Source organism: Macaca fascicularis, chromosome 15, assembly GCF_037993035.2.
Source record: "Macaca fascicularis isolate 582-1 chromosome 15, T2T-MFA8v1.1".
In the NCBI taxonomy this organism is placed as follows: Eukaryota; Metazoa; Chordata; class Mammalia; order Primates; family Cercopithecidae; genus Macaca; species Macaca fascicularis.
In genome coordinates this window covers 118,364,312-118,383,712 of record NC_088389.1, presented here as the reverse complement: position 1 = coordinate 118,383,712, position 19,401 = coordinate 118,364,312, and positions in this window count along the sequence as shown.

Here is a 19,401-nt window from a genome sequence, read left to right as displayed (position 1 = left end):
GGCATGCAGTAGTGCAATCTCGGCTCACGGCAACCTCTGCCTCCCGGGTTCAAGCGATTCTCCTGCCTCAGCCTCCCGAGTAGCTGGGATTACAGGTACACGCCACCACACCCGGCTAATTTTTGTATTTTTAGTAGAGACAGGGTTTCACCACGTTGGCCAGATTTGGTCTCGAACTCCTGACCTCAAGTCAGGATCCGCCTGCCTTGGCCTCCCAAAGTGCTGGGATTACGGGGGTGAGCCATTGCGCCCAGCCTAGAGGCCTTTTTTCAGCTTCCCATATCTCATTAAAGGCAGATTTCTGATCATGAAGCTGCCATACATCCCTTCTCAAGGTGCCTGTTAACACCAAGATTAAACCCTGTGTAAGCAAAGCCCTCTGAAAACCTTCCATACTTTACCCCGAAGTCCTTACCACCCCGCTTTTACGATGCTGATGTATGAACTCTCACCCCTGGCGGCTCGGCTCCTGGAGCCACTCCTTTTGGAGTGCTCCTAAATACAGCGAAAGCAAACTTTTCTGCTGTTCCTCTTTCTATTGTCAATTAAATTGCAGTCCTCTCCACCTCCCCACCACTCAGATATATTGGTAAAGAAAAGCTTTCCTAGGCAGGGCATGGTAGCTCATGCCTGTAATCCCAACACTTTGGGAGGCCAAGGCGGGCAGATCACCTGAGGTCGGAAGTTCGAGACCAGCCTGACCAACATGGAGAAATCCCATCTCTCTTAAAAATATAAAGTTGGCCGGGTGTGCTGGTGCATGCCTGTAATCCCAGCTGCTCGGGAGGCTGAGGCAGGAGAATCACTTGAACCCGGGAGGCGGAGGTTGCGGTGAGCCGAGATCACACCATTGCACTCCAGCCTAGGCAACAAGAGCGAAACTCCAACTAAAAAAAAAAAAAAAAGGTAAACCTTTCAAAGCTGGGAACACTTGTGGTGTTTTCTGGTGGTTAACTCTATTATTCTTCTTTAAAATCCTACAGTTTTCCTTTTATTACTATTCTATAAATCCTCAGTTCATTTTGATTCTTTTATTCCTTATCTTTACAATTTCAAATAATAACCTCAAAACTCCGTTTCTTGTTTTGTCAATTTAATTTGCCCTTGGGCTGTGTGAGAGCATCAGCACCTGCTGTTCGGTCACCGGCACAGCAGCCCCTCCTAGCTCTGGCCAGCAGCACTCCAATTTTGACAGTACTGAGACTTGCCCACTTGCATTCTATTCTGCAACTATATTGGGTTTGTCCATGTTTTTGTCTAACTGCTGCTTCTACAAGATAAAAATCAATATGCATCAAATGCATTATATTGACTACTATGTAAAAAGTGGTCATTATAGCCAGGTGTGGTGGCTCACACCTGTAATCTCAGTGCTTTCAGAGGCCAAGGCGGGTGGATCACCTGAAGTCAGGAGTTCGAGACCAGCCTGGCTGACATGGTGAAACCCTGTCTCTACTAAAAATACAAAAAATAGGTGACTGGGTGCGGTGACTCACGCCTGTAATCCCAGCACTTTGGGAGGCCGAGGCGGGCGGATCAACAAGGTTAGGAGATCGAGACCATCCTGGCTAACACAGTGAAACCCCATCTCTACTAAAAATACAAAAATTTAGGTGGGCATGGCAGGCAGCTGTAGTCCCAGCTGCTCAGGAGGCTGAGGCAGGAGAATGGCGTGAACCTGGGAGGCGGAGCTTGCAGTGAGTCAAGATGGCGCCACTGCACTCCAGCCTAGGCGACACAGCGAGACTCCATCTCAAAAAAAAAAAAAAAAATTAGCAGGGAGCCTGTAAACTTGGGAGGCTGAGGCAGGAGAATCGCTTGAACCCCGGGAGGAGGAAATTGCAGTGAGCTGAGATCGCACCACTGCATTCCAGCCTGGGTGAAAGAGCAAAACTCCGTCTCAAAAAAAAAAAAAAAAAAAAAAAAAAAGTGGTCGTTATAAACCCAAATGAAGTAGTTTCCCGATGCAGAAGTTTTTGAATGTCTGCATTACCATAGTGACTTACTTTCTCCTATTTTGACAGCAGTCCTGAAGTCTTGGTTGTATGGATCTTGAAATGATCCTTCATGAGAAAACCCTAATCAACATTAAGGCCAGGCAGATAATCATCACGCTGAGGTCACTGTCCAAACCAAACATAACTGTCTCAATCCCAATCTGCAAAATAGAAATGTTTTTTTTTTTTTTTTTGAGACGGAGTCTCACTCTGTCGCCCAGGCTGGAGTGCAGTGGCCGGATCTCAGCTCACTGCAAGCTCCGCCTCCCGGGTTCCCGCCATTCTCCTGCCTCAGCCTCCCGAGTAGCTGGGACTACAGGCGCCCGCCACCTCGCCCGGCTAGTTTTTTGTATTTTTTAGTAGAGACGGGGTTTCACCGTGTTAGCCAGGATGGTCTCGATCTCCTGACCTCGAGATCCGCCCGCCTCGGCCTCCCAAAGTGCTGAGATTACAGGCTTGAGCCACCGCGCCCGGCCTAGAAATGTATTAAAAACCTGAATCATGATGTGCTACAGTTTCTTCTCCGTAAGCATAAAATGCACTGTTTCCTGTTATATTGAATATTTGATCAGATTCTGCTTAAAAAGAAGAAAATTTAAAAAGCTTTCGCAAGTCCAACAGAGCTTATAAAAATAAAAAGTAAAAATAAAAAGCCTTCATCAGACATTAGGGGCTAAGGTTTTCTGTTTGTAATTAAATGTGCCATTAACAAGAATAGAGAATATTTGAAAAAAGAATTTTTTTTTTTGAGACAGGGTCTCACTTTGTTGCCCAGCTGAAGTGCAGTGGCATGATCTCAGCTCACTGCAGCCTCAACCTCCTGGGTTCAAGCCATCCTCCCACCTTAGCCTCCTGAGTAGCTGGGACTACAGGTGTGCACCACTATGCCTGGCTAATTTTTGTATTTTTTGTAGAGATGGCATTTTGCCATGTTGACCAAGCTGGTCTCAAACTCCTAGGCTCAATCAGTCCACCTGCTTCAGCTCCCAAAGTGCTGGGATTACAGGCGTGAGCCACCATACCCAGCCAAGAATAGAGAATACTTAATCTCCATTTCTCTGTATAACATGCTGGCAAAATATTACATAATGCTCTTAGGTCCTTGGCCAATGAATATCTTCAGTCAATCATCCAATTAACCTTGGTGGTTCGTTATTACCTGTCATAACAATACAATACACCGTTTCCTCTACCTCCCACATTGAAGGTTCTTTAAGCATCAACAGTTCCATGACGCTGAGTCCAACCCAGAATCAATGAAGAGCATGTTCTTCTACCATTTTTAAGCATGGAGTTTACCTTTCCTTCAAGTTCATAGTTCTCAGTAACTAGATCTATTTAATATGTACATATGCAGGCAGGAAACCTGATGCAAAAGGGTCTTATAAATGCACTTATGAACCTGGGCAAGCTGCTGTGTCAAAATATGCACAGTCTAACCTCTGGCTGAGTTAGCCACAACCAATAAACAGTAGATCCATGCAATTTTTATTTGGGAGTTATCTTTATAAAATCACAGACAGAACTAAGAAGCCACGAATGTGAAAAGGCACAGGAAATGTAAATGAGTGAACAGAGAGAATCAGACAAGATGGACAGAGGTAAGAGGTTAACAGGGAAACAGGCAGGTAAAGAGCGTAACAGGGAAATGAATGTGGGGATCAGACACTTTCTTTATCATTGAAATGGTCAGAACAGGGCTTTGGACCTAGGCAAAGCCTCCATGCTGGGGCTTCCCAAATTTCGGCATGAATCAGAATCCCCTGGAGGCAGAGCTGCCAGATACAATACAGAACCCCAGGCCAGGCTCGGTGACTCATGCCCGTAATCCCAGCACTTTGGGAGGCCAAGGTGGGTGGATCATGAGGTCAGGAGTTCAAGACCAGCCTGGCCAAGATGATGAAACCCTGTCTCTACTAAAAATACAAAAATTAGCCGGGTGTGGTGGCACGCATCTATAATTCCTGCTATTCGGGAGGCTGAGGCAGGAGAATCACTTAAACCTGGGAGGCGGAGGTTGCTGTGAGCTGATATCGCACCACCGTACTCCAGCCTAGGCAGCAGAGAGAGACTCTGTCTCAAAAAAAAAAAAAAAAAAAAAAAAGAAAGAAAGAAAATACAGAACCCCAGCTAAAGGTGAATTTCAGTTAAACAACAAATCATTTTAGTATTAAACATGTCCCATGCAATAATTGAGACATACTCATATTAAAAAATGATGTCACTTATCTAAAATTAAATGTAACTGTGTGTTTTGCGTTTTTGCTCTACCTACACTGATTGCTGTGCCCACACCCAGAGTTCTTGATTCAGTGGGATCTGGGATGGGGCCCAAGAATCTGCATTTTTTGAGACAGGATCTCAGCTCTGTTCCCTAGGTTGGAGTGCCGTGTCACAATCACTGGTCACTGCAGCCTCGATCTCCTGGGCTCAAGTGATCCTCCCGCCTCAGCCTCCCAAAATGCTGTGATTACAAGCATGGTCCACGGCACCTGGCCAAGAATCTGCATTTCTGACACGTTTCCAGGTGATGGCGGTGCTGCTGTGTGAGGATGCCCTTTGAGAATCCCTGCTACAAAGCCCCTCCCAGTGTGGTGGCATTGCTGTGTGGTGGCCTTGCACTGCGGATCGCCCACCTGAGGAATGCTCTGTGAGCACTGGCTGTGTCGCCCTGCCACTGTGTCTCTGCTTCGCCAGAAACATGCGTTTCTCCACTTTCAGGCAGAAGCACCAAGTGCTCCTGTGAATTAATTTGCTCATTTAATGCTCATTACATTTAAATTTAAGTGTCATTGAAAGGACTTATTTTCCCACACTGGACCATGGCCCTCTCCATGCTCACTTCCTTAGAATAAAGAAGAGCATGAGGCTGGTGAAGGGGCCTGATGGATTATTGCATTGGCTCTGTCTGTGGTGACAGGCTCACAAAAATACTGTCACCATGGTCAGCATTTGCTACATAGGAGCTTTTTCATACTTCAGGAAACATATTTACCATTTTAAAACCAAAGACATCAGCCTTCCATCAACATCTGTGATTTAGCTGTTACTAAACATTGTAAATGTATCAGTGTCTTGTTCCTTGGAAGTAGAACACCTACCATTGGACTCCCTTTACTCTAATTAACCAACGGCACCCCACATGAGTCGTTAATAACTAGTTGGCCTTTGTCCCCTTCGGAGGGGACATACATGGTACAGTTGCCAAGTCATGGACTCACTTTCTGACAAAAGCTTCTCCAGGATGCTCCTGGCTAGAAGCCGTGTGTGTCAGTTTGCTGTGGCAGATAATACTCTGTCCTCTGGGCACCCAAAATTCGTGTGTTGAAGTCCCAACCACCAGTGTCTAGAATGTGACTCTATTTGGAGGCAGGGTCTTTAAAGAGATAACAGGCCAGGCGTGGTGGCTCACACCTGTAATTCCAACACTTTGGGAGACCAAGGCAGGCAGATCACCTGAGGTCAGGAGTTCAAAACCAGCCTGGCCAACATGGAGAAACCCTGGATCTACAAAAATTAGCTGGGTGTGGTGGCGCATGCCTGTAGTCTCAGCTACTTAGGAGGCTGAGGCAGGAGAATCGCTTGAATCTGGAAGGGAGAGGTTGCAGTGAGCCACTACACTCCAGCCTGGGTGACAGGGTGAGACTCTGTCTCAAAATAAATAAATTAATTAATAAAATAAAATAAAATAAAAAATAAAGAGATAACTAAGGTTAACCGAGGTCCTTAGGGTGGAACCTAATCCAGTATGACTGGTGTTCCCTATCAGAAGAGGAGATGAGGACACAGGGCAGGTGCGCCCATCTGCAAAGCAAAGGAGAGAGGACTCAGGAGACAACAACACTGCAGACACCTTGATCTCAGACTTCCGGCCTCCGGAATTGTGGGAAAACACATTTCTGTTGTTTAAGCTGCCCATTCTGTGATACAAAAAGCCCTCACTTAACATTGTCAGTAAGTTCTTGGAAACTGACTTTGAGTGAAATGATGTATAACAAAATCAATTTTCTAATCAATAGGCTAATTGATATAAACAAGAGTTAAATTGCTACAGCACACTTCTCCTTTTGCAGGGCGCACTCACACACGCCCACCCTCACTCACATTGGGACCTTGTAGACACATCAGTTCACCTAATGTGCACAATCTTGGGATCAAGGAGGAAACGAGGGCACCCAGAAAAAACCCACACAGACATGGGGAGCACATGCAGACAGACTCCAACACAGATAGTGGCCCCAGATGAGGATCAGTCTTTTCTCATCGACCTTACAACAAAGCCCTGTTGAGGCCAGGGGCGGTGGCTCATGGATATAATCCTAGCATTTGGGGAGGCTGAGGCAGTAGGATCGCTTGAGCCCAGGAGTTTGAGACCAGACTGGGCAACATAGGAAGACTCCAGTTTCTACAAAAAATAATTTTTAAAAATTAGCCAGGAATAGCGGCACGGGCCTGTTGTCCCAGCTGCTTGTGAGGCTGAGATGGAGGAAGATCACTTGAGCCATGATTGTGCCACTGCACTTCAGTCTGGGCAACAGAGCAAAACCCTGTCTCAAAATAGATAAAAACAAAATGACCTTATTCTAGGACCTGCCGTACTTTGTTACAATAGCCCAAGCAAACTGAGACACCATGTAAAGCCCTGTTTTCCTTTCCAATAAAGAAGACAATAGTGCACCTACCCCAGAGGTGACAACTGTAGGATTCCATTTGAAAGAGCAGGCAGGCTGCGCGCGGTGGATCACGCCTGTAATCCCAGCACTTTGGGAGGCCGAGGTGGGCAGATCATGAGGTCAGGAGTTTGAGACCAGCCTGGCCAACCTGGTGAAATGCCATCTCTATTAAAAATACAAAAATTAGCTGGGCGTGGTGGCGGGCACCTGCAGTCTCAGCTACTCAGTAGGCTAAGGCCAGGAGAATTGCTTGAACCCGGGAGGTGGGGGTTGCAGTGAGCTGAGATGGTGCCACTGCACTCCAGCTTGGGCGACAGAGCAACTCGGTCTCAAAGAAAAAAAAAAAAGAAAGAACAAGCAATTTTCACCTTACAGTAACCTGTGATTGAGGATCTCAGTTGCCCCTCTCAACAGATTTTCCTGTTTTATCCTTCAGTTCTTCTCTGGCCCTGACTGGAGACCAGACATAAGCACAAATCTGAGGGTTGAGTCCTGGTGTGGACAGGAACCATTTCCTCACCCCCACCACCCTGTGTGCGCTACCACTTGCTTCTGCCAAGAATCATCCCTGCCGTGAGCTCCTCCTTACTCATTATTTTTCTTCTTCCTTGCAACATGCAGAATTTCTCTCTCCTTATCCTGATGTTGATGAAAGGCAATAGTCTTTGCTAATTTGAAGTGTGATGAAACATACAGATGAAAAAAAGATTTCTGATAAACACTCTTTGCTAATTAAGTATTTGGAAATCTGCTTGTACCAAAATAATATGACATTCCTCCCTCTGCCTTTTATTTCCTCTAATAGAATTGTTTTCCTCCACAGGTTCTTTTTTTTTTTTTTTCAGACAGAGTCTCACTCTGTTGCCAGGCTGGAGTGCAATGGTGCAATCTCGGCTCACTGCAACCGGCTCCTGGGCTCACCGCCTCCTGGGTTCAAGCGATTCTCCTGCCTCAGCCTCCCGAGTAGCTGGGATTACAGGTGCCCGCCACTGTGCCCAGGTAATTTTTGTATTTTTAGTAGGGACAGGGTTTCACCATGTTGGCCGAGATGGTCTCAATCTCTTGACCTTGTGATCCGCCCGCCTCGGCCTCCCAAAGTGCTGGGATTCCAGGCATGAGCCACCGCACCCGGCCAAGAGAGGTGCCTTCGTGATCATTAATTTCTCCACCTCACTTGGAAGATTGCTAGAAATCACAAATAAAGTTTGTAATGTAGTTACATAGCTTTCACTGAACATTTTAAATACTTGAACAAAAAATTCATGAGGATTACACATAACCAAGCCCATTCCAAATTTTATGAAGACTTCATTTGTCAATCCCCCCCATAGTTAATAAATATTGTATTTTTTCATGACTCCCCCTTTTAATCATTATACTGACTCATACCACTCAAAACTGCAGTTTAATTATATTAGTTTTCTCTAATATAAAATTAGTTACATATTTAATTAACTTTCTTTCTCCCAAAATAGCAACCATCCTCTTTGATTAACCTAGCTGAGTCATGCAAAACCTTATGCTTATCTTGCTGTCAATTACAAGCGTATTTTAGTTTTAGGCAGAAATAGGTCACATTGTACCATGCAAAAATTATGGAGTTAGGGCTGAGCACGGTGGTTCTCGCCTGTAATCCCAGCACTTTGGGAGGCTGAGGCGGGCGGATCACCTGAGGTCAGGAGTTCAAGACCAGCCTGGTCAACATGGTGAAACCCTGTCTCTACTAAATACAAAAATTAGCCGGGCATGATGGCAGGTGCCTGTAATCCCAGCTACTCGGGAGGGTGAGATGGGAGAATCTCTTGAACCTGGGAGATATTGGTTGTGGTGAACCAAGATCGTGCCACTGCACTCCAGCCTCGGCAGCTGAGTGAGACTCCATCTCAAAAAAGAGAAAAAGAAAATTACGGAGTTAGGAGGAAGGATGGCAGATGGATAGGAAATTAATTTCACAAGTAAATGGATCCTCTATTGACTCTGACAGACAAAATGTAAGAACAAGAATGCAAAAGTAAGACTTTTTTTTTTTTTGAGATGGAGTTCCGCTCTTGTTGCCCAGGCTGGAGTGCAATGGCACAATCTCGGCTTACTGCAACCTCCACCTCCCGGATTCAAGCGATTCTCCTGCCTCAGCCTCCCGAGTAGCTGGGATTACAAGGCATGCGCCACCATGCTGGCTAATTTTGTATTTTTAGTAGTTAATTTCTCCATGTTGGTCAGGCTGGTCTCAAACCCCCAACGTCAGGTGATCTGCCCGCCTTGGCCTCCCAAAGTGCTGGAATTACAGGCGTGAGCCACCACGCTTGGCAGTAAGACTCTTTTATATTCCTAGACTTTTTTTGCATGTATGGATCACTTTGATAACAAAAGGTCCCTTATTCGATAAAGACAGTTCATGACTATTTTATTCATTACCAGTTTATTTCATTAAAAATTTTATTACTTTTGAAATCTGGATGTCACAGATGAGGCTGTGTCATAACAGTTTAAGGTTAGAGCCCTCTTGCAAGGACAAGGATGTCAATGAGAGGTAAGGAGGGTTCCAGGCGCATTGGTGCCCACATAAAAGAGCGAGCTAGGGGCGGGGCGCAGTGGCTCATGCCTGTAATCCCAACACTTTGGGAGGCCGAGGTGGGCGAATCACCTGAGGTCGGGAGTTCGAGACCAGCCTGACCACATGGAGAAACTCCGTCTCTACTAAAAATAAAAAATTGGCCGGGCATGGTGGCTCATGCCTGTAATCCCAGCTACTCTGGAGGCTAAGGCAGAAGAATCGCTTTAACCCGGGAGGCGGAGGTTGCGGTGGGCCGAGATCGCACCATTGCACTCCAGCCTGGGCAACAAGAGCGAAACTCCGTCTCAAAAAAAAAAAAAAAAAAAAAAAAAGAAAGAAAGAAAAAAAGAAAGAAAAAGAAAAAGCGAGCTAGGACCAGGCAGCTTGAAACACAGCGGGAGCAGTGATCGCCCAGGCCAGAGGCGCTCCCACAGCGCCCCCTGGTGGCCTACCTCTGGAGTAGAAGGATGAACTGTTCTTAGTAGTTCTGGCAATCTGGCCCCTGACCAGCAGCATCTGTATCACCGGGGAGCCTGTCAGAAATGCAAATTATGGCCAGGTGCGACGGCTCATGCCTGTAATTCCAACATTTTGAGAGGCTGAGGCGGGAGAATCGCTTGAGCCCAGAAGTTTGAGACCAGCCTGGGTCAAGACCAGCCTGGGTCACATAGCAAAACCCCATCTCTAACACCAGTGCACATTCCAATTTGAGAACCACTGTTCTGTTCTGAACGTGAGCTGGAAATGTAGGTTGAGCCACAATGACTACGGCTGCAGCCAATATATAAAGAAAGTTACAAGAGAATACCAGCTTTTTAACCGGGCGCGGTGGCTCACACCTGTAATCCTAACACTTTGGGAGGCCGAGGCGGGCGGATCACAAGGTCAGGAGATCAAGACCATCCTGGCTAACACAGTGAAACCCCATCTCTACAACAAAATACAAAAAACATGAGCCGGCATGGTGGCGGGCTCCTGTAGTCCCAGCTACTCAGGAGGCTAAGGCAGGAGAATCGCTTGAACCTGGGAGGCGGAGGTTGCAGTGAGCCGAGGTTGCGCCACGGCGTTCTGGCCTGGGTGACAGAGCAAGACTCCGTCTCAAAAATAAATAAATAAATAAAAATAAGAATAGCAGCTTTTTAAAGGAAAAATCATTTGGGACCCAGGTCTAAAAGCAATTCTTTGGGAGAGTGGGTCCTAACAGAGCAGAACCTGAGTACTGAAACTAGCAGGTGATGCTGTGTGTTGGGCTGCATAGTGCCTCTCAAATGTCATATGTTGAAGTGCTAATCCCAAGAACCCCAGAAGGTGACTATATTTGGAGGAGGGGCCTTTACAGAGGTAATCAATTTAAAATGAGGTCATATGGATATGGGGGCCCTAATCCAATCTGACTGGGTCCCGTAAGAAAATGCTGGGTGTGGTGGCTCACGCTTGTAATCCCAGCACTTTGGGAGACTGAGGCAGGCAGATCACCTGAGGTTGAGAGTTTGAGACCAGCCTGACCAACATGGAGAAACCCCTTCTCTACTAAAAATACAAAATTGGTCAGGCACAGTTGCACATGCCTATAATCCCAGCTACTCGGGAGGCTGAGGCAGGAGAATTGCTTGAAAGGTTGCGGTGAACTGAGATTGCGCCATTGCACTCCAGCCTGGGCAACAAGAGCAAAACTCCGTCTCAAAAAAAAAAAAAAGAGAGAGAGAGAGATGAGGACGTAGACACACACAGTGGGGACAACCCTGTGAGGACACAGGGAGAAGACAGCTTCGGCCTTCTGCAAGCCAAACAGAGAGGACTCAGGAGGAATCAACTCTGCCCACACCTTGATTTTGGACTTCCAGCCTCTAGAACATGACAGAATAAATATCTGTTCTTTAAGCCCCTGTTGTGGCACTTTGTTACAGAAGCCCTAGCAAATTAACAAATACATGCAACAATATTCCTCAACAATGCAAAACTAGCTTTAAATAGGAATTTGTTAATCCCATCTTCAGAGTATTGTAAGGTCAAAATGTCTACATTTAAATTGATGAATGCAATTTTCAAGGAGGGACATCCCCCTTTTTTTTTTTTTTTTGTTTTTTTGAGACAGTGTCTCGCTCTGTCGCCCAGGCTGGAGTGCAGTGGCGTGATCTCAGCTCACTGCAACCTCCACCTCCCGGGTTCACACCATTCTCCTGCCTCAGCCTCCCAAGCAGCTGGGACTACAGGCACCTGCCACTATGCCTGGCTAATTTTTTTTTGTATTTTTAGAAGAGACAGGGTTTCACCGTGTTGGCCAGGATGGTGTCGATCTCCTGACCTCATGATCCGCCTGCCTCGGCCTCCCAAAGTGCTGGGATTACAGGCGTGAGCCGCCGCGCCCGGCAGGACATCACTTTCAAACAAGTGGGATTTGCAAGTTCCTCTACCCATTGCATGCTTCTCAACATCAGAGTTAGGAAAGAGACAGGGGTGCCCCCTCTTCGTGGCACACACAAATGACCCCAGGAATGATGCTAAGCAAATAGGCCCTCCCCATGGGGAAGGCCCTGCTGCTGACTCTGCGTCATGAGTGGCAGTGCCACAGAATTAGACTCTGACCATGCCGCTTTACAGCAGTGGGTCTTCCCTGTACACTGACACACTCGTCCCAAGTGAAATGGCTTATGGAGAAACAACTCTTCTCTGGGTGCTAACTTCTATGGGGCAACTAATTAGCGCTACTGCTTAGCATAATAAAGAGATACATAAAATATTTGAGATGGGAAACGTGACCATGACATATCAAGGCTAAAGACAACAGCTGCTTCCTGGAGGGTCAGGGCCTCTGCCAAGTATCAAAAGGACTGGTCTGCGGCAGGAACTCTGCTCCTCCCCTCCAGAACCCAGGCTCTCCACCTCTTCCCAGTTCCCTCCGCAACTGCCAGAGTGCCACCTGCTGGGGGCTCAGAGGAATTGCCCTCTGCCCCCAGGAATTGCCTTCTGCCAAATTTTGTCCCTTTCCTGGGAGCAGCCCGGATCAGATGGTTGCATGTGCCGCAAAGCCAGGAATTCAGAGGGGCCAATCTCCCCCAGAGTCCATTCCAGACAGCCAGCTACGGAGAAGACGTATTTCCTTGGGGTGGCACTGGATTGAAAGTCCTTCAGGCCGGGCGCGGTGGCTCACGCCTGTAATCCCAGCACTTTGGGAGGCCGAGGAGGGCGGATCACGACGTCAGGAGATCGAGACCATCCTGGCTAACACGGTGAAACCCCGTCTCCACTAAAAATGCAAAAAAGTAACCGGGCGTGGCGGCGGGCGCCTGTAGTCCCAGCTACTCGGGAGGCTGAGGCAGGAGAATGGCGTAAACCCGGGAGGCGGAGCTTGCAGTGAGCCGAGATCGCGCCACTGCACTCCAGCTTGGGAGACAGAGCAAGACTCCGTCTCAAAAAAAAAAAAAAAAGTAAGTCCTTCAAAAATGCTACATGAGAACTGCCAAGCGGTGTTAAACAAGACTAGGATTTAGGGGCAGCAGGTAGTAAGCCAAGAGCCCCAGCCCGCCCCCTCCTCTACTGCCCTTGCTTTCATAGGGAACATTTGCATTCTTCTCTGGAAGTGGAGAAAGTAACGCATAATAACTTTCTTTGACTGACAAGTATGTGTTTCTGCCATGAGCTAACAGGCACTGGACTGAGACACAGGAAAGCTTGCAGCGAATTCTAACAGTTCACTTCCCTCTTACAATGTGAATTCATTCAAATTAGACCTTCGAGTGAAAGCCTCTTAATTAGATGATTTCCTAAGTCCCCATTGATGTCTCTTTTCCCATACAAAGGCATCTACAAATGACTGCCTATTTGGTCCTGAAGTAGTGGCTTTGAGAAACAGGCTTCAGAGGGAAGTGAAACATAACCAGGTTAGCAAGCAATGCATCAGCTATTGACTGAATGAGTGCCAGGAAGTCACCTGAGGAGGTATCATCGAACTACTGCTGCTCTTGCAGCCTATTATGCAGATAACAGGAGAAAAAAGCTGCAGGATCTGGAGCCGTTTTCAAATAGTCATCAATGATCACCAACATGTGATCCACAAGCAGGTCCCTTCCTCGTCCCCAGAACATACCTTACCTTTTATTATCACTTATGGATTTTGCATGAATTTGCATGAAGTCTCTCCCATTACTCCTCAAACCTAATAAAAAGTTTCCAAAGCCCTTTCTAAGCCCTGCAAATCAAAACAACTTTGACTTGGCCAGGTGCGGTGGCTCACGCCTGTAATCCCAGCACTTTGGGAGGCCAAGGCAGGAGGATCACCCGTGCTCAGGAGTTCGAGACCAGCCTGGCCAACATGGTGAAACTCTGTCTCTACTAAAAATACAAAAACTAGCCGGGCATGGTGGTGTGCACCCGTAATCCCAGCTACTTGGGAGGCTGAGGCAGGAGAATAGCTTGAACTCAGGAGGCGGAGGTTTTAGAGAGCTGAGATCGTGCCACTGCACTCCAGCCTGGGCAACAAGAGCAAAATTCCGTCTCAAAAATAAATAAATAAATAAACTCTGGCGACCTGTATTGTAATGTACCTGTGTTATCTATGAGCTTCGAGGCTCACCGGCTATTATGTATCGTCCTGTCTTTCCATGTTCTTCCCTACATCTCTACTGAGCATCTTTCCATGGTTCAGGGATACTACATATTTCCTCCTGACACTTATAAAGGTGTATTTCATGAAAGAGCTATGTAGTAAATCCTAATTAATACACTTAAAGAATTTTTTAGGCTGAGTGCAGTGGCTCACACCTGTAATCCAAGCACACTGGGAAGCCGAGGCAGCGGAATCACCTGAGGTCAGGAGTTCGAGACCAGTCTGGCCAACATGGTGAAACCCTGTCTCTACTAAAAATACAAAAATTAGCCGGGCATGGTGGCCCACGCCTGTAATCCTAGCTACTAAGGAGGCTGAGGCAGGAGAATCACTTGAACCCGGGAGGCAGAGGTTGCAGTGAGCCGAGATCACGCCATTGCACTCCAGCTTGGGTAATAAGAGCGAAATTCCGTCTCAAAAAAAGAAAAAAAAAAAAAGAAAGAATTTTTAATCAAACGATCTGGCTTATTATTTTTGAATATATTACTTAAGTCTTCCTTCAGGACCCAGACAAAATTCCCATGGGATATCCACACATATACCCCTTCCCCGTCCCCCGCCCCCCTACCAACAGCCGGCTTCTCCCCTTCCGGGCACACACAATGCACAGGCCGTATTCTGCCCATATGTTCTTTGGCTTCATTTTCTCATACACAGATCAAGACCAGAACTAGCCGCTTGTTAAAGGATTTCAAGATGTTTAGCATATGCATGAGGAAGAAACACCCAGGGCCTGGAAGATGACTAGATTACCCATTTTCTTCTTACCTGTTTATTGAGTAATGGGCGGTAACTGCTTTCAGCCTGTAAGTAGGAAGTCGACTGATGCAAGATGACTCTTGAAATAAAAATAACTTCTAAAATGTGTTTAAATTGTCCCTGGATCTCTTTAATCAATGTGTGTATTAGCCCATTTTGCATTGCTAAAGGAATTCTTCAGACTGGACGATTTCTAAAGAAAAGAGGTTTCTGGGCTCACAGTTCTGCAGGCTGTATAAGCATGGTACCTGCATCTGCTCGGCCTCTGGGGAAGCCTCAGGACACTCACTCATGGCGGAAGATGAGCAGGGAGCAAGTGTGTCACGTGATAAGAGAGGAAGCAAAGGAGATGCCAGGCTCTTTTAAACAGCCAGCTCTTGCATGAATTAATAGAGCAAGAATTGACCCATTACCACAGGGAGACCACCAAGCCCTTCTGGAGGGATCCACTCCTGTGACACCTCCCACCACGCCCCACCTCCAACTTTGAGGATTATATTTTAACGTGAAATGTGGAGGGGTCAAGGTCCAAACCATGTCACTCTGACTGTAAATTGAGCTCAGAACCAAGCACATTCTGTCAGGCCTCTGAGCCCAAGCCAAGCCATCGCATCCCCTGTGACTTGCACGTATATGCCCAGATGGCCTGAAGTAACTGAAGAATCACAAAAGAAGTGAAAATGTCCTGCCCGGCCTTTAACTGATGACATTCCACCACAAAAGAAGTGAAAATGGCTGGTCCTTGCCTTAAGTGATGACATTTCCTTGTGAAAGTCCTTTTCCTGGCTCACCCTGGCTCAAAAAGCTCCCTCACTGAGTACCTTGTGACCCCCACTCCTGCCCACCAGAGAACAACTCCCCTTTGACTGTCATTTTCCTTTACCTACCCAAATCCTATAAAATGGCCCCACCCTTATCTCCCTTCGCTGACTCTCTTTTCGGACTCAGCCTGCCTGCACCCAGGTGATTAAAAAGCTTTATTGCTCACACAAAGCCTGTTTGGTGGTCTCTTCACATGGACACGCATGACACATTCTTTCTTTTATTTGCTTGCCACTGCTTCCATTTTGTTACAAAACAGCCCTTACAGAATATCAAATTGGCCGGGCGTGGTGGCTCATGCCTGTAATCCCAACACTTTGAGAGGCTGAGGTGGGTGGATTGCCTAAGGCCAGGAGTTCGAGACCAGCCTGGCCAACATGGTGAAACCCCATCTCTACTAAAAATACAAAAAATGAGCCGAGTGTGATGGCACGTGCCTGTAGTCCCACCTACTCAGGGGGCTGAGGTAGGAGAATCACTTGACCCGGGAGGTGGAGGTTGCAGTGAGCCCAGATCACGCCACTGCACGCCAGCCTGGTGACACAGAGAGAAACTCTGTCTCAAATATATATGATATATATGTTACATACATGATATATGTTACATATATGATATATATTATATATCACATGTGATATGTTATATATGAGATATGTTATATATATGCTATATATCAAACTGTCTTTTTAGAACTCTCAGTCTTTAGTTACAAAAGTGAGACTTCCAAATTTAAAGGTAGATCTTTAAAAAAATCAGATCTGGGAGAGAAGTGGAGAAAACAATTGGGCTAACTCCCAAACATACATCTATTGTTTCTTGTGCTTGTATTATAAAGGCGGGTCAGGTAAAACCAGAGGTGTTGATGTGGCAGGATTGACCACTGAGTTATTTGTGGTGAAGGAAATTGAAGAAATAAGAGGAAAGACAAACCACTGATTTTTCTCTAAAACAAGACTCTCAAAAATGGAAACTCATTTCTTTGAAGAAGCGGCGGGATTTTTTATTCTGCGCAAGCTCTGTGGGTAGCCTGGTTGAAGAGCCGCGCACATTGACTTGAGGGAAGGCTGAGGTGGGCAGATCACCTGAGGTCAGGAGTTTGAGACCAGCCTGGTCAACGTGATGAAATCCTGTTTCTACTAAAAATACAAAAATTAGCCGGGCGTGGCAGCAGGCTCCTGTAATCTTAGCTACTCGGGAGGCTGAGGCAGGGAGAATTGCTTGAATCTGGGAGGCAGAGGTTGCAGTGAGCCAAGATTTCCCTGTTGCACTCCAGCCTAGATGACAAAGTGAGACTCTGTCTCAAAAAAAAAAAAAGAATTGATAGCCAGGCAAGGTGGCTCACGCCTACAATCCCAGCACTTTGGGAGGCCAAGGCAGGAGGATCGCTTAAGCCCAGGAGTTCGACACCAGCCTGGGCAACATGGCAAGAGCTCATCTCTAGTTATTTAAAAAAAAAAAAAAAAAAAGAGGCTAGGCACAGTGGCTTGTGCCTGTAATCCCAGCACTTTAGGAAGCCAAGGTGGGTGGGAGGTCAGGAGTTCGAGACCAGCCCGTCTCTACTAAAAATAGAAAAATTAGCCAGGCGTGGTGGTAGGTGCCTGCAATCCCAGCTACTTGGGAGCCTGAGGTGGTAGGAGAATCGCTTGAACCCGGGAGGCCGAGGTTGCAGTGAGCCGAGAACGCGCCACTGCTCTCCATCCTGGGCGACAGAGCAAGACTCTGTCTCAAAAATAAATAAATAAATAAATAAATATTAAATTAAATTAAATTAAAAGAATAAAAAAAAAGATAATGCCTGTTGAGCAGGGCTTCACTGGACTTTTGGCTGAAACAATTACACATGGCCCCCCATGTGGGGTCTCTGCATGGACTAGTTTGGGCTTCTTCATGACACAGCTTCCCAAGAAAACCAGGTGGCAATAACCTTCTTTTATGACCTCATTTTAGAAGCTGCAGAGAATTAACTTCATCCTAGTCAATCCCATGCAAATCTAAGGGGAGAAAACAGAGACTCTAGTTTTTAAGTGTCAAAATTATTGCAAGAAGAGGGTATAGAGTTAGAGATATTGTAGTAGCCAACATTGGAAAAATCTAATATGCCCTTAACAGGAAATGAGAAAACAGCAATCAACTTTGAAAGCTGGAAAAATCAAGAAGAGTAATGATTAATTTTGCAAACCTAAGAAAGATTTTTTTTTTTTTTTTTTTTTGAGACAGAGTCTCACTCTGTTGCCCAGACTTGGAGTGCAATGGCACAATCTCGGCTCACTGCAACCTCCACCTCCCAGGTAGAGACGGGGTTTCACCGTGTTAGCCAGGATGGTCTCGGTCTCCTGACCTTGCGATCCACCCGTGTCGGCCTCCCAAAGTGCTGGGATTACAGGCGTGAGCCACCACACCCGGTGTCATTTGCCTTTCAAGTTCTGTGTATCCCATCTTCCATTAATAGCAGAGTTGGCTCTTTTCTATTGTTTTTCTTATTTTTATGCTTTTCTCTTTTTATGTATTTCTTTATGCTTTTATTTCCCCCTAACTGAGCTGGTCACTCACAGGCCATCTTGTAGTTCAGAAACCAGCCTCCATGAGAGAAGAAAGCTGGTCCAGGTCCCTATGTCAAGAAAGTGTGGGAGCCAGAATTGAAACCCAGGCCTGTGGAGGGAAGAGCCTGCAAGGGCCCTTCTCAGATCAGACAACATCTCGGTTCAGAAAGAGCCTAGGAAGTGAAGGGGATGCTTCAGGGGGCTGCTAAAGTTCCCAAAGGCCATGGAAAAGCAAGCTGACTGCTGCCCATTCCCGCTGCCGGGCAGCTCTGCTCTCATGCCTTCTTGTGGCATTGGCAATGAGATATCCAGAACCTCTCCTCACTCAACAGATTCCTGAAAGTGATCACGGTACACTGGACTGTGGGACTCTGCCTTCCAGGATCTCACAGTCTGGTGGGAAATCTTATAGCCCGCTTCAGCTTAGACTGTCATTTTAGGAAGGTAAGTGGCCATAGATGTGCAGGAGCTGCAACTCCAAAGATGTCTACTGATGAACACATGAGCCCTTCGGCATCAGAGCCTGCAGCAATGATGTAGGTCCAGTGTTGGACTTCAGGCTGTGTAGCCAGAGCCTGACAGCCAGGAGCCCCACCCCACCGACCAATCCCTGCATCAGACAAATGGGGAGGAGAGATGGATTACATGCACAATTACATGTCAGTTACATGCTCAATGCCCGAATGTGTCAGCTCTTTCCTAACTTCCCAGGTTGATAAGGTAACCTGGGGATAAAACATGGGAGTATGGTGACTCACGCCTGTAATCCCAGCACTTTGGGAGGCAGAGGCAGGAGGATCACTTGAGTTCGAGATCAGCCTGGCCAATATGGCTAAACCCCGTCTCTACTAAAAATATAAAAATTAGCCTGGTGTGGTGGCACATGCCTGTAATCCCAGCTACTCGGGAGGCTGAGGCAGGATAATCACTTGAAATCGGGAGGCGGAGGTTGCAGTGAGCTGAGATCATGCCACTGCACTCCAGCCTGGGCGACACAGGGAGACTTGTCTCAAAACAACAACAACAACAACAACAACAAAACAGGCTAGGTGCAGTGGCTCACGCCTGTAATCCCAGCACTTTGGGAGGTTGAGGCAGGTGGCTCACCTGAGGTCAAAAGTTTGAGACCAGCCTGGCCAACATGGTGAAACCCTGTCTCTACTAAAAATACAAAAATTAGCTGGGTGTGGTGGCACACGCCCGTAATCCCAGCTACTCGGGAGGCTGAGGCAGGAGAATTGCTTGAACTTGGCAGGCGGAGGTTGCAGTGAGCCGAGATCATGTCATTGCATTCCAATTGCATTCCAGCCTGGGTTACAAGAGCAAGACTTTGCCTCAAAAACAAAACAAAACAAAAAACATGGTAGTGACAAGCATTCCTGTGGACAAGCAGCACTGAGCTTGGCTTCTGGTTTTAGACTGTGTCAGGTCACTTGTCTCCCTAATTTCA